Raw genomic sequence first — 14294 nt, 5'->3', positions numbered from 1 at the left:
GCCGTTAGCTCTTCAATTTTGTTTTTATTCAATTGCGAAGTGATATTACATTGGATCCTCTGCGTATTAGTGCCTGTTCATGATTAATTAACATACGTTTGATGAGATTAACAGTTCTGTCAATAAACTGATGTATTTTCTTAATATTTTTTTAATAAGTAGGAAATCTCTATATCGCGTCTTCTGCAAATCACTTGTACGTCTTTCATGGTTTTATTCTCAGTGATGTTACACATTAACCATCTCATTAATCGGTTATTCGGAAAAAAGCATTCACACAGCAAGTGATTTGGCTCTTTCTAGTCATTCAATTGCCTACATTAAGCTGCAAAGAGAGTGATGTTGAGATTACTTTATGATGAGTCAGAATTAAGTTCTCCCATGTTGTTATGATCAAGATCTGGATACTAATTAATAGTTTTGATGCACAGGCCGAAGTATAAGCCCTCCATCTATTTCTTCTGTAGTGCAACTGAAAACAAGCAGCATGCAGTTGGCACAGTTACTTATCGTTGCTCTAACAACTGAGCAGTGTCGGTCGTTCTTGCCTCTTTCACCTAAGGACGTCACACTCTTGTTACTTTTTTTGTCATTCAGTTGAGACGTGATATCTGAGAACAAAGGCACGACTCCGAGTTTCACAAGTGCTACAACCTGTTTGGATCTATGCAGAAGCTTGTCACTGCTTACAGATACGTGTGGTATACTACATACATTTGTAAATCGCTTCGATAATTGCTCTTGATAAACAAAAGGAAAATCATATTACACTTCCGTGAATTTGAATATTAACTGTGTAAAGAGGACCTGAGTACTGCTAACGTACGGCGTCACGTTGGTTATATTTTTATCTTTCATTTTATATGGTTTGTGATCTGATACAAAAATAAAATAATTCAACGAGCTGACACAGTTCACTATTTGTATAAAATATTGATGCTTTCAGCACCATGATACCTACAGTGTTGCAGTTTGTCATGCAGCAGCGTCTTGGGACTAACAACGTAGATGTTGTTTCTGATTAAAGTAGAACACTCCAATTGAGGAACATGACTTATAATACTCATTTTAGCTAAATACATAAGCAATGCACATTCGTAATATGTCAAACAGGAGAGGCAGTAGATACAGGCCTATGACATGACGGGGATCACACAGGAAAACACCCAAAACATCCTTACACTCCTGTCTAGTGGTATTGTGTATATATTACGGAAGTTCACTACAGTCTTTTTTTAAATTTTACATGGGATGACGGAAATGGTTTTCTTCACTTTAATTTTCCTCGTTCTTCGGTTTTCACGTATTTTAAAATGAACTCAGCGGTAGAGAGACAATCATACATGTGTATAACTGTCGATCCATGTGTGCACAATAGGTGAAAGGGAACTGTGTGTAGCAGGCTGCAAATTACAGTGAACAGCTACAAAGGACACAACTGGAAAGTAGTTATAGCGGACACGTTGCTGCTGCAAGCGATTAAGGCACGTGTTTGAAACTGCTAAAAGGATTTCCTATGAATGCGAATACGCTTAAATCTGTAAAAGCCATCACTACTACTAATACTGCTATCACCACCGGTATGCCTTTAATTGCTAAATATACTCGTTTGCTATCGTACCGACAGCACTGAACTGAAACTGACTGCAGTTTTTCAGTCCAAATTAGAGGTACAAAATTTCATTATCACAATTAGCGTGAAACATGTAACTTATTTCGTAGACAATTATCAATAACGATTTACAATCACTACAAGACTTTTCACTGAAAATTGATATTATTTCTTTGGGTTTTCCACTTTCCTGTACCACACTTTAAAGATATATAAAAGGTCACAGGAATGCAACAAAAAAAAAATGGTTCAAATGGCTCTGAGCACTATGGGACTTAACTGCTGAGGTCATCAGTCCCCTAGAACTTAGAACTACTTAAACCTAACTAACCTAAGGACATCACACACATCCATGCCCCAGGCAGGATTCGAACCTGCGACCGTAGCGGTCACGCGGTTCCAGACTGTTGCGCCTAGAACCGCTCGGCCACTCCGGCCGGCAGGAATGCAACAGAGACACACTGTTTACGATAATGCTACTTTTAATATTGGATTCAAATACCTATCGTAGGGTTTTGAACCAATTTCTTAACGTCAAATAGCAATAAAAAACAAGTTCATCTCTCTTTTTACACTATTGAAGTACTCATAATCATTAACTTCCTTTCTTCGAATAGAAATTTCAATACGTCACTTTAACAATCGTTGTTCTGCTCTCTATTACTTTACACATATGAAATGAAAGATTAGATTCGAGGATGTGGATCAGGAACACATCACAGGTGACCTGCCATGGGATAGTCAATGCTTGTACGACATGTTGGAATGACACTTGCCATATATTGGATACTAAACGCTCACATCCAAGCTTACCTGGTACTTTGCCTGAAAGTGGTGAGAATCTGTACAGACCACAATGTGGATTAATACTACAGCATTACGCCCCCTCATTTTACAGCCTCTACATCGCACTTTAACTAAATGAAATATCAGTTTTTCTTTCCAGTCAGTATCTCGAAAAGTACAGTGCAGCTTAGTGTATCTTTTTCTGGTAACATACATATACATTATCTGATCAGCAGTATCCGGACACACCCATGTATTGCGAAATTACACCTGGCGGTACTTGATGGACCCACCAGTATAAAAGAAGGCTAGTATAAAAGTAGGCGGGGAACATTACGCTATCAGTGGCCAAGCACTAACAGCAGAACTGGTCGGTCACGTCAGCTCACTGACTCTCAGCATGGGATACTGATTGGGTGTCACTTAACAAATACACCAGGAGCATTTCAAAGCTACCCTAGTCGATTCTTGGTTATCTAATTATAAGATGGAGATACGTAGAAACCACCACAGCTAAAACACGAGCAGACAGACCTCATGAAGTCACGGACAAGAACTATCGAGCATTGCGCCGAGTGGTCGAAAAAATCGCATGGAATCGGCAGAATGAAACACTCGTGAATTCAACGGTACTACCAGCAATCCACCAAGTACAGTGACTGCAGTAATATGCCACACATTTCTTCAGTCAATTCTAGGTGAAGTATGAGGTAGTGCAATGACACCATTGGGCTTTGGATGAGTTTAAACGAATGATTTTGACTGATTAATTGCGTTATAGCTTACTTCAGTCCGATGGATGGGTATGGGTTTGGCGAATGCCTGGAGAACTTTTCCTGGCACCATGTGTAGCGACAACTGCAAAGTACAGAGGTAGTATTACGCTATTGGAGTCTTTTTTGTGAGTAGTGTGTGATCCCCATATTGTGCTTCAAAAACTCTAAATGCGGAAGTATATGAACACGTACATAAGAGGAACAGTTTTCTGACAACGTCTGTCTGTATCGGCATGACAGTACACCCTGTCATAAAGTAACACGTGGTTTCCTGACAATAATGTCTCTGAAATGGGATGGCATACCCAGAGCCCCAGCGTGAACCCAGGGGAGACGTTTGCGATGAATGAGAACGTCGAATCCACTCCGAATCCCAACATCGGGCATTACTACCGTCTTCGATAACTGCCTTTGAGGAAGACACCTCACGGAAAGCATGCCCGGCATAGTTAAAATCTTAAAAGGCAAGGGGCGGACACACCTCACATTAATATGTGCCCAAATACACTCCTGGAAATTGAAATAAGAACACCGTGAATTCATTGTCCCAGGAAGGGGAAACTTTATTGACACATTCCTGGGGTCAGATACATCACATGATCACACTGACAGAACCACAGCCACATAGACACAGGCAACAGAGCATGCACAATGTCGGCACTAGTACAGTGTATATCCACCTTTCGCAGCAATGCAGGCTGCTATTCTCCCATGGAGACGATCCTAGAGATGCTGGATGTAGTCCTGTGGAACGGCTTGCCATGCCATTTCCACCTGGCGCCTCAGTTGGACCAGCGTTCGTGCTGGACGTGCAGACCGCGTGAGACGACGCTTCATCCAGTCCCAAACATGCTCAATGGGGGACAGATCCGGAGATCTTGCTGGCCAGGGTAGTTGACTTACACCTTCTAGAGCACGTTGGGTGGCACGGGATACATGCGGACGTGCATTGTCCTGTTGGAACAGCAAGTTCCCTTGCCGGTCTAGGAATGGTAGAACGATGGGTTCGATGACGGTTTGGATGTACCGTGCACTATTCAGTGTCCCCTCGACGATCACCAGTGGTGTACGGCCAGTGTAGGAGATCGCTCCCCACACCATGATGCCGGGTGTTGGCCCTGTGTGCCTCGGTCGTATGCAGTCTTGATTGTGGCGCTCACCTGCACGGCGCCAAACACGCATACGACCATCATTGGCACCAAGGCAGAAGCGACTCTCATCGCTGAAGACGACACGTCTCCATTCGTCCCTCCATTCACGCCTGTCGCGACACCACTGGAGGCGGGCTGCACGATGTTGGGGCGTGAGCGGAAGACGGCCTAACGGTGTGCGGGACCGTAGCCCAGCTTCATGGAGACGGTTGCGAATGGTCCTCGCCGATACCCCAGGAGCAACAGTGTCCCTAATTTGCTGGGAAGTGGCGGTGCGGTCCCCTACGGCACTGCGTAGGATCCTACGGTCTTGGCGTGCATCCGTGCGTCGCTGCGGTCCGGTCCCAGGTCGACGGGCACGTGCACCTTCCGCCGACCACTGGCGACAACATCGATGTACTGTGGAGACCTCACGCCCCACGTGTTGAGCAATTCGGCGGTACGTCCACCCGGCCTCCCGCATGCCCACTATACGCCCTCGCTCAAAGTCCGTCAACTGCACATACGGTTCACGTCCACGCTGTCGCGGCATGCTACCAGTGTTAAAGACTGCGATGGAGCTCCGTATGCCACGGCAAACTGGCTGACACTGACGGCGGCGGTGCACAAATGCTGCGCAGCTAGCGCCATTCGACGGCCAACACCGCGGTTCCTGGTGTGTCCGCTGTGCCGTGCGTGTGATCATTGCTTGTACAGCCCTCTCGCAGTGTCCGGAGCAAGTATGGTGGGTCTGACACACCGGTGTCAATGTGTTCTTTTTTCCATTTCCAGGAGTGTAATTTGGATCAGATAGTGTATAGCAACATTCGTTGGAAACTATGCTGTAGATCCACTGCTTGTAAGACACGCCTTCTTTCCACTGACACTCTACATTTGCGATACCATGTCACTGTACGACTTTATGGGACAGCGGCTAAAAATATGGGTTCCGCTAACTGATGACTTGCAGTCTACTTGAATTTATATATCAGTAACTTTGATTCGACGGTCTGCGTAGATGAGCAGTCCCGAATGAACTGAATGAACAGGTTCGGAGAGCACTCGTCTGAAGCTTTCCATCTTTTCCTTCATTGTGCTTGCGCCTGCCTCAGGCAGAGAAAATGCCTTCCTGTTTCTTTTCATAACGTTACATTGCTTGTGGTAATTATAGATCCTAAACTGGCTCTGATGCAAAATTCCCCACTCGTTCAGCATTACGCTATGACAGCTCTGCAACCACGATCCTGACGCTGGGGCCAAATCCCCGGTTCTAGGAGTTTCTGCTGCACTTGGCTGGCCAGATACATGGTCTCAGCCTTAAACTGGCCGTCCATCCCAATGGGGCCTTGAGTTCGCAGGTCCACCATAGCCCGAATGGCATAGGGTTCAAAGGTCCTCTCAGCCCAGAGCCCCACCTTCAACTGGGCAACACTGCTCTGACTACCAGTTGGCTGAGGATTGGCTTGCTTCATACACAGTTACAGGAGATGAGGCGCTGCCTGACACTGCATTGCGGGCCACTTGGATCGCGCTATGGAGTCGTGTGGTCGAGATGTGGTGGCAGCAGCTCATCATCTCTATTCTGACCCGACCTGCGGTTCATCACCGCCACTACACCTCGCGTCCTTACTGACTAGGCTTCACCTTCTGTACCTCCTCTATGTTTCCACCAGTGATCCACTCCCCCTCACCCATCATACACTACAAGTGGTACCAGACCTGGGTTGGCATCGGCGAGTGGTTCACCTTTTCGAATGGTGTCAAAACAGCTGTTGTAAGTGAAAATGATGCCGATGACAGTGGCAGCGCAGAAGTGGCGGTGATTGTGCAAATTTATATTAAAAAGATATAATATAATTATTTAAACGAATTAATTTTTTCGGACTTTTATCATTCTGATTCCCTCTAGATTTTTTAGCGAATGCAATGTCTTTTACTTTTAACTTACATCGATTCCTGTATTCTCTATGCTGTTGAGATTTACAAAATTTGATTATAATCGTCTTCTTCCGCCATAAGTATTTCTCATTCTTGACCGTGGATACGATAAGGATTTTTAATCGGACTTCCTCCTACAGTGACACGACATTGTGATAATGCGCGGAAGAAAAGAAAGCTTTCATGGTTTTGCACTAAATGAACTCTCACTTCATAATTTCATAGGATTATTATTCAGACAACACATTGTATCACAAGAAATACGTCTTCTCACTGCTAGAACTAAAAACAGTCTCTCTAATAATTATCAAAAAAAATTGAAAAAGTTTCCGTCATTTCTCCCAAAATATCTCTTTGCCGACGCTTAGAGTTGCCGCACTGGTGTTTATTGGTAATAACTTTAATCGTCGCGTGTGGGGGCATTTCCTTTATGTAGAGATACAATTGCCCCACACTGTGCGGTGTGACATGCAGTGGAGGCGCACAGTCTTTTGTATACACCCGTCAGGCTTAAATCTAAATTTTTGCCGAAAGAGGTACAATGACCTTTATTTGTCGGTGTATTTTTCTTTGTATATTGGGGCGGCCGGAGTGGCTGAGCGGTTCTAGGCGCTACAGTCTGGAACGCCGCCACCGCTACGATCGCAGGTTCGAATCCTGTCTCGGGTATGGATGTGTGTGATATCCTTAGGTTAGTTAGGTTTAAGAAGTTCTAAGTTTTAGGGGACTGATGACCTCAGAAGTTAAGTCCCATAGTGCTCAGAGCCATTTGAACCATTTGTATGTTGGGTTGGAGATATCATCTTGTCCTGCTTACACATATGTTACAGGAAATACTCAACTTACATACGGAATGATAATTCACTAAGTACTTACATGAAAGAGCTGCGAGTGCGGGTATTTGTTCATTTGGCAACATTGTCAGTCTCTGTGTGCATGCGCACGAAATGTGTTTGTTTGCTGTGCAAGAGCCGTTACTGCTCCACGCATTATCGTGTACGCTCGTTTGCGCTTCGAGTCCCGCTTTAGTGTCACTTTCACACTGAGTGCCGTACTATCCGTCGAATAATTTGCTGGGACGTGGTCTTCCATTGTGAGTGCGGTGCATGTGCGTTTACTCTCCAAGAACCGATGCTGTGGCAGATAATTTACCTTTGATACGGCCCGAGAAGGATCTTCTCCATCGTATCCACATTTTCAATGGGGTGAATATAGCACATCAACACCTGACGTCAAGGTAAGTGATCCTTGTACAATTGTAATTTGCTGATTAATATGTCAGACGTTGCGTAGCATGACATTACCATAACTGATCCGTTGCACTATTGCACATGCGTTTGGATACCACCATCTATTTCGTCGTTCACTTTGGCGTGAGAATTGGTTTTAATCCTTGGGGGTTTTTTCCTTTTTTGTTAGTTTTTCGAGTTCATCTTTTACACATGGCTCTATATACACTTAAAATTCACATAAACCTTTTGACATTACAATGCATATTGTAATGACTAACATCTAAGGCTGACATTCCACCCAATATTTATATCAAACGTAGAAAATTCTTAATTACTGAAGCATTACAAAATTCCTTTTTCAGTTACAGTTGCTGGTTATTATAGTTTTTTAGTTAGTTTTGTTGAGTGGTACTTAAGTAAATAAATTAGTGAAATCAAAGTGAACTAGAAATTAGAATATAAATGAAAAACTTGGTTTAGTTTAGAGAGTTACATACTCGCAAACAGCGGGCCGAACAGCAGAACAGAAGAGACAATGACCGTGAAGTCAGCAAGTTCCACATCAGCGGGCGCTGTCGATTCAGCCGTCAGGGCATCGCCCGACCGGCTCTCGTGTTTCTCAGTTGTCGTATGTGAGCAAAGGCCCTCGCCTACATTCCAAGAGCCAATGACCGACGTTAAGAAGATTCTTCGAGAAGCTTTTCAACGTGACAGCAGAGGCAATGACCGGCTCACGTGTTTCTCAGTCGTCACGTGTGATCAAAGGCCCTCGCCTACATTCCAAGAGCCAATGACCGACGTTAAGAAGATTCTTCGAGGAGCTTCTCAACGTGACAGAAGAGGCAATGACCGTGAAGTCGTTCACCTCCAGTAAACTGAAGTGAATAAATACGCGAGACGCAGTGAGCCAGAGGGGGGATGAAGACGGAGATGGAGACGGAGTTGAAGACGAAGACGGAGACGGGGACGGAGACGAAGACGAGAGACGAAGGAAGAAAAGAAGAGTAGCAGTAGTTTTCTGTCAGTTTCGGTGCTGAAGACCGTCATGCAAGAAGAGTCTGCATCATGCACAGACGAAGCAAGTCCGCCGCTGTAATGGAATAGCAAGCAGCAGCCGCGGCGCCAGAAGACAGAAGTTAAAAGGTATTTGAAGTCTGGTTTTTACATACCCGGGTGACTCGTGAGGACGGGAATGAGACGGCCTCACATCAGTAGTCACCTGTGAGCTGGGATGAAGACCTGACAGCCGAAGACTGGCAAGCGGGAGTCCGTGGTTCGAGTCTGCCACACTGGCCTTCCCCCGCCGCGCCGCTCCGCTGGCCGACGCAGAACACACGCGGCCGCTTAGAGAAGAGAAACACAGGGACGCGACACCCAAGGTATCATCCGATGCACGATTTCGCTCGCAATAATTAAACGGGCCACCTCGCGCTGCGCGTCTCCAGTCAACTGGGCGAGACGGCGACACGAGATACACACCGCTACGCGTAATCAGACGCCGCCGCCGCTGCCGCAGCAGAAGACTTCATAAACGACACAGCTGCCGCTCTCCGGACCAGAACATTCCGTAAGATACAGTTGTACAAATCTTCAATAAAAGTTATCTTATGTAAAAATGATGTTTCATTCGACCTCATACCCGAGCCAAGGAAGAACCCACCCTGCCCACATGTTGTTAAGAGAGAAAAGTTAATTTATTTAATATTTTCAACCTGACAGAATGCTTTAGAATGCTCATCCTGACAATTGACTTGCATCAAAAGAGAAAACCCAGTTACATTTAGTGACAGAAGTGTCACATTTAGTAACACAACTGTTACAGTTTAAAAAAAAGTTCCTTTCTACATAAACACAAATAACTTATTTACATTTCATTACACTATGTTACCATGTACGCATTTAATGCATCCACAGTCTATTTTACAGTTATGAGAGTTTAATATTTTCCCAGGGAGAAATACAGAAAAACATTCACATCAGGATTCTACATTACGTGTTGCTGGCTCAACTGGGCCTTGGCACCGCCTCTTGCGTTGAAGAGGGAATAAGGAATACTATTCTACTGGTTTATGGATTACTAAGGCAGTGCCGTTCGTCCTTTCATAAATCACTTAACAGGGAACTCCTTTTTCACGGAAACGAAACACATTAACGCTTCACTCATGTACTATGTACCATAGTGTTCCTTATATTTATTTACGTGTAGCTTTGTGTTCGTAACGCAGAAGTTTTTGCATTATGTTACGCTTACCTCTTTACAAGTACATGGAAATGCCGTCGTTTATGTCGCATGTCACGATATGAATTAATTAGTTTTGTTTCAGGTCACATGCCTCCGTGTTTGTGTGCACTTTGTAGTCAGTAGGTACGGGTAAATGTTTTATAATTGCAGTGCAACGAAGTATATTCCTATTCTTCATTTGTGTGGTGACCAAAATATACATATAGACATACTAATAACTAAATCATTCCTTTGAGGGGCTGCTCGTTTTTACATTTGGTGCCTATAACACCCGTCGTAAATGACTTCTTCTGCGCCATTTTGATGCACTGGTCACCGATATATATAAAACTTATAACTAAATTAAAAACTAATTGTGTTTCGTAGCTCATAGGCCACGCATACACACGGTCATCACCATTTGAGCGCGCACAGCTGAGTCGTACGCTGTTCCAGTTTGCATTTTGCTTCGCGTGAAGCTGTGTATTTACACTTCCTTCGAGTCAAATGTTTGTCTTTACTTACATAGCAAGAAAATTACTTGCGTTTATACACATTTCATTTTAAAATACACACAATAAAATTTTTTACTTATAAAACTATGACACTACTTATAAATATATTTTCTGGCAAGAGAACAGCTGTGATATTGTGTCACAACTCGTGAAAAGCTTTTAAGTCTTTTTGAGTGTGGAGACTTTTGTCTTTCCCCTTTCTTTCAACCTATAAATTCCAGGATAAGGTATTTTTGCAATAATATAGGGCCCTAAGTATAGTAATTACTATTTTTTATTTAGCTTTCCTACCATTGTCGATTTTGGAGCTGCTCTCAAGAGGACTCGCTGCCCTTCGAAAAAATGTGTAGCTCGTTTTATCTTTTTGTTGTATATAATATTTCTATGTTCTGCTCCATTCTCTAGTGTAATTACTGCTTGTTTGATTTTATCCTGTAAAATTAGTTCTATAGTAGTTATTTTTGGTATGGGTGATTCCCATTCGTGAGTTTGCTTTGTGTTAAACATTAGTTCATTACGAGTGAAAGCTGTGGAAGAGCGGGGGAGATTGTTTGCTATTTTGCATAAATGGAGTCACGTATTCAGTATATCGTGAATGCTTATTATGTGCGTATGTCCTTATAAATGTACTGAATTCTTTAAACACCATCTCCACGGGACTTGCTTCTGGGTGGAAAATACTTACCAAGATGTGTTTAATGTCCTGTGTATTCATGAATTGTTTCCATTTTCTTCTTACGAAATAGGCTGCGTTGTCTGTTAATATTACTTTCGGTTTCCGAACTATTCGTAGATACTCCTCTACAATTCTCCTTATGATGCTACTGGCTGTAGTGGTTCTGATAAAATAAATTTTGATGTATTTTGTGAAAATATCATAAAGAACTATTATGTATTTGACACCACCTTTTGCTCTGGGATATAGCCCTGCGATATCCAGGGAAACCATTTCCAGTGGAGCTTTGGTTATTATGGGGTGTAGTTCTGTAAACTTTGACATATTGGATGGTTTTGTTCTTTGGCACATACCACAACTTTTTAATATTTGTAAAACACGTCATCCTAAATTATGAAAGTAACAAAGTTGGGAAATCTTGTCTGTACATTTTGTTACTCCGTAGTGTCCCAATACTTCGTGTATATGTTTGATAAATTCGTCGATATATTCCTCTGGAAGACATACACACCAATAGTTAGAACTTTCGTGCTTCTGGTGAAACAAAACACCTTTGTATTATTGATACAATTTACTTACCTTATGGTTTGTATTCTGGTTAAGATTTTGTATCACCTTTTCATATGTATTATCTTGATGTTGTATCACTCACATATGTTAACAAATTTTTTTTGTCTGATTTTTGTGTATTACTTTGCATCTGTAATGTTCGGATTTCCAAATCGTGGTCTGACAGTTCAATGAACTCGTCCAGTCCCTGCGGTAATCTGGATAGTGCATCTGCGATAATATTCTGACTGCCTTTTATGTATATTATTTCAAAATTGAATTCCGGCAGGTACATACACCACTTCGCTAGTCTTCGGTGTAACAGAGTACATGTTACGAGAAAAGGTAATCATTGGTGATCACAACAGATCTTAGTGTTTTTCCCCAAAGAAAATAATCGAATTTCTTAAACGCCAAAATTACCGCTACACTTTCGAGTTCTAATACGGAATATGATCTTTCCGCCTCTGATAAAGTTCTGCTGACAAAGGTGATGAGTTTGGGTACTGTTTTTCCTTCTTCTTCTTGTATCTGGAACAAACATGCCCCCAGCCCCTGAGATGGGGCGTCCGGGCTTAGACAAAAGCCCTTAGACATGTCAGGATGAGTCAAAATGTTTGCTGATATGAATGGATTTTTAATTTTGGTAAAGTCCTCCTGGCATCTCTCATCCCATAGCCAAGGTTTATCAAGTCTCAACAGTTTAAGTAGGGAATCGCTATTCATAAGCTGTTGTGGTATAAATTTTCTAAAAAAGGTCAGTCGTAGATTTGCTTTCAATAGCTTTTTGTTCATTGGGGGTGGGCAATTACGTGTGGCATCTAGTTTCTTTGGGTCTGGTAATATGACCTGTTCTGATACGATATCTCCTAAAAATTTTAATTGTTCTTTGCCAAAGCTAGATTTTTTGAGATTTGCTCTTACTTTGTACTCTGTAAATATCTGAAATACCTTTTCCATTATACTGATGTGTTTTGCCCAATTTGATGTGGCTACTAACATATCGTCAACATAAATGGTAACTTTACTGAGCAATTCTGGTCCTAAGACCTTGATCAAAGCTGATATAAATACGTCTGCGCTGATGTTTGAGCCAAAAGGTAGATCTTGAAATTCATAACTCCTGCCATTGCAGACAAATTCTGTGTATTTTCTGCTCTCCTCGTGTAACTTTATTTGCCAATAGGACTTTTTAAGGTCGAGGGTGCTGAAATATTCGGCGTTATGAAATTTTAGTAACTGTTCATCTATATTATCTGGTTTCGTTCTTACTATAACTAGGATTTTGTTTATGCCTCTAGCGTCTAAAACTAGTCGTACTGATCTATCAGATTTGCTAACTGGTAGTATTGGACGGCAATATGTTGAAAATGATGACTGAATGATTCCCAATTGGTACATCCGATTGATTTCCGGTTTAACTGTTTCACGCTTTGTACACGGTATGGTGTAAGGCATAACACAAAATATTTCATGAGGATAGACATTAAGTTTATGTTCATAATCTTCGATTACTCCTGGATTCTTATAAAAACTTTTGCATATTTAAAAAGTAGGTCAGAAAGCTCTCGTCGTTGTGTAGCATCTAGAATATTTGATTCGTTCAGTTCTTGTTCTACTAATTCCTAGTTAACTTCAGTCTCCATCTCGTGTTCGTTATCACATTTCTTCAACAAATACAAGGTGGGATATGAACACTGTACAGTGACATGTGGTTCTTGGGTTACTGTGTCATACCTCTTCGGTGTGGTAATCACGCTGATAGAAAATCCTTGCTCTTTCACAAAGAAATGACACCATTACCTTCGTCTATTTGAGTTTCGTAGGTTCTAAATGTGTCCATACCTATCAAGCAGTTGACAATAAGTTTGTCTTCTATTAAAAAACTACACTTCATTGAAAATTGTTTAATGTGCACGGTGTTAAGAGCTTGATGTTTTATTAACTTGGTTTTGCCGCCGGTAGCAGTTTGTACTTTGCAATTTTGTACTGACAGAACAGGAAATTTATCCCGTCTTTTTAATTCAGTGAAAAATGCTTCAGACATTAAATTAGTCTTGGAACCCGTGTCGAGTATTAACTGTGTGTCTATACCAAAAAATTTGCGCCCTGATAACAGCTTGCGCTTATTCCTCAAGTGTATTTTTCGTCGATTCTGATTCATATTGGTATAGATCGTCTTTTATGTCTCCTTGCTCATTGAATCGTACGAAACATATCTGAAAATCTGATTTGTCCCCATCGCTTATTAAGTGTATAGTATGGGGCAAACTACGACCGATTCGGGTTTTCCTGCGGTGTAGTCAGATCTACTTCGGTAAAAGGGACAATTTCTGTCAGTTGTACTGTGTGATTGTTTCCCCAGTGTGTATCATTTCCAGTTCGCGACATGCTTTCTCGTGTGTTCATATGGCTGTTGTGGAATGTTGCCGTATTGTGATTTTGTTGGGCAAAGGTTGGCTGCGGTACGGCGTGCGGCATGGTATTGTTGTTGCCTCGCGCCGGCCTTTGGTATTGCTGACTGTTTTTATTTACATGCGGTGCATAGTTTTGAGAGGAGGGTTTGAAATTAGCTTGTGGATGGTAATCGTTGCTGTTATACGGAAAGTTTTGTTTAGGTCTCTTGTTCCTGCCATTTTCCATTCCCATATCCATTGAGACAGTTAATGTATCATTGCGGTTGCACGAACCAGCCTTGCTGTATGTTCGCGTCTGGCTTTTTGTATTGACAGTTCGAGTTATGCTGTTGTAGTGTTTGGCTGTCTGACACCATATTTGTTGTTACTTTCTCCTCATATATTAGGTCGATTGAATCTCAAATCAATAGAAAATTTCCTGTATCGTGTTCGGGTGGGTGAT

Source organism: Schistocerca nitens, chromosome 8, assembly GCF_023898315.1.
Source record: "Schistocerca nitens isolate TAMUIC-IGC-003100 chromosome 8, iqSchNite1.1, whole genome shotgun sequence".
NCBI classification, from domain to species: domain Eukaryota; kingdom Metazoa; phylum Arthropoda; class Insecta; order Orthoptera; family Acrididae; genus Schistocerca; species Schistocerca nitens.
The sequence above is the reverse complement of the archived record's forward strand: the minus strand, read 5'-3'. Positions refer to the sequence as shown.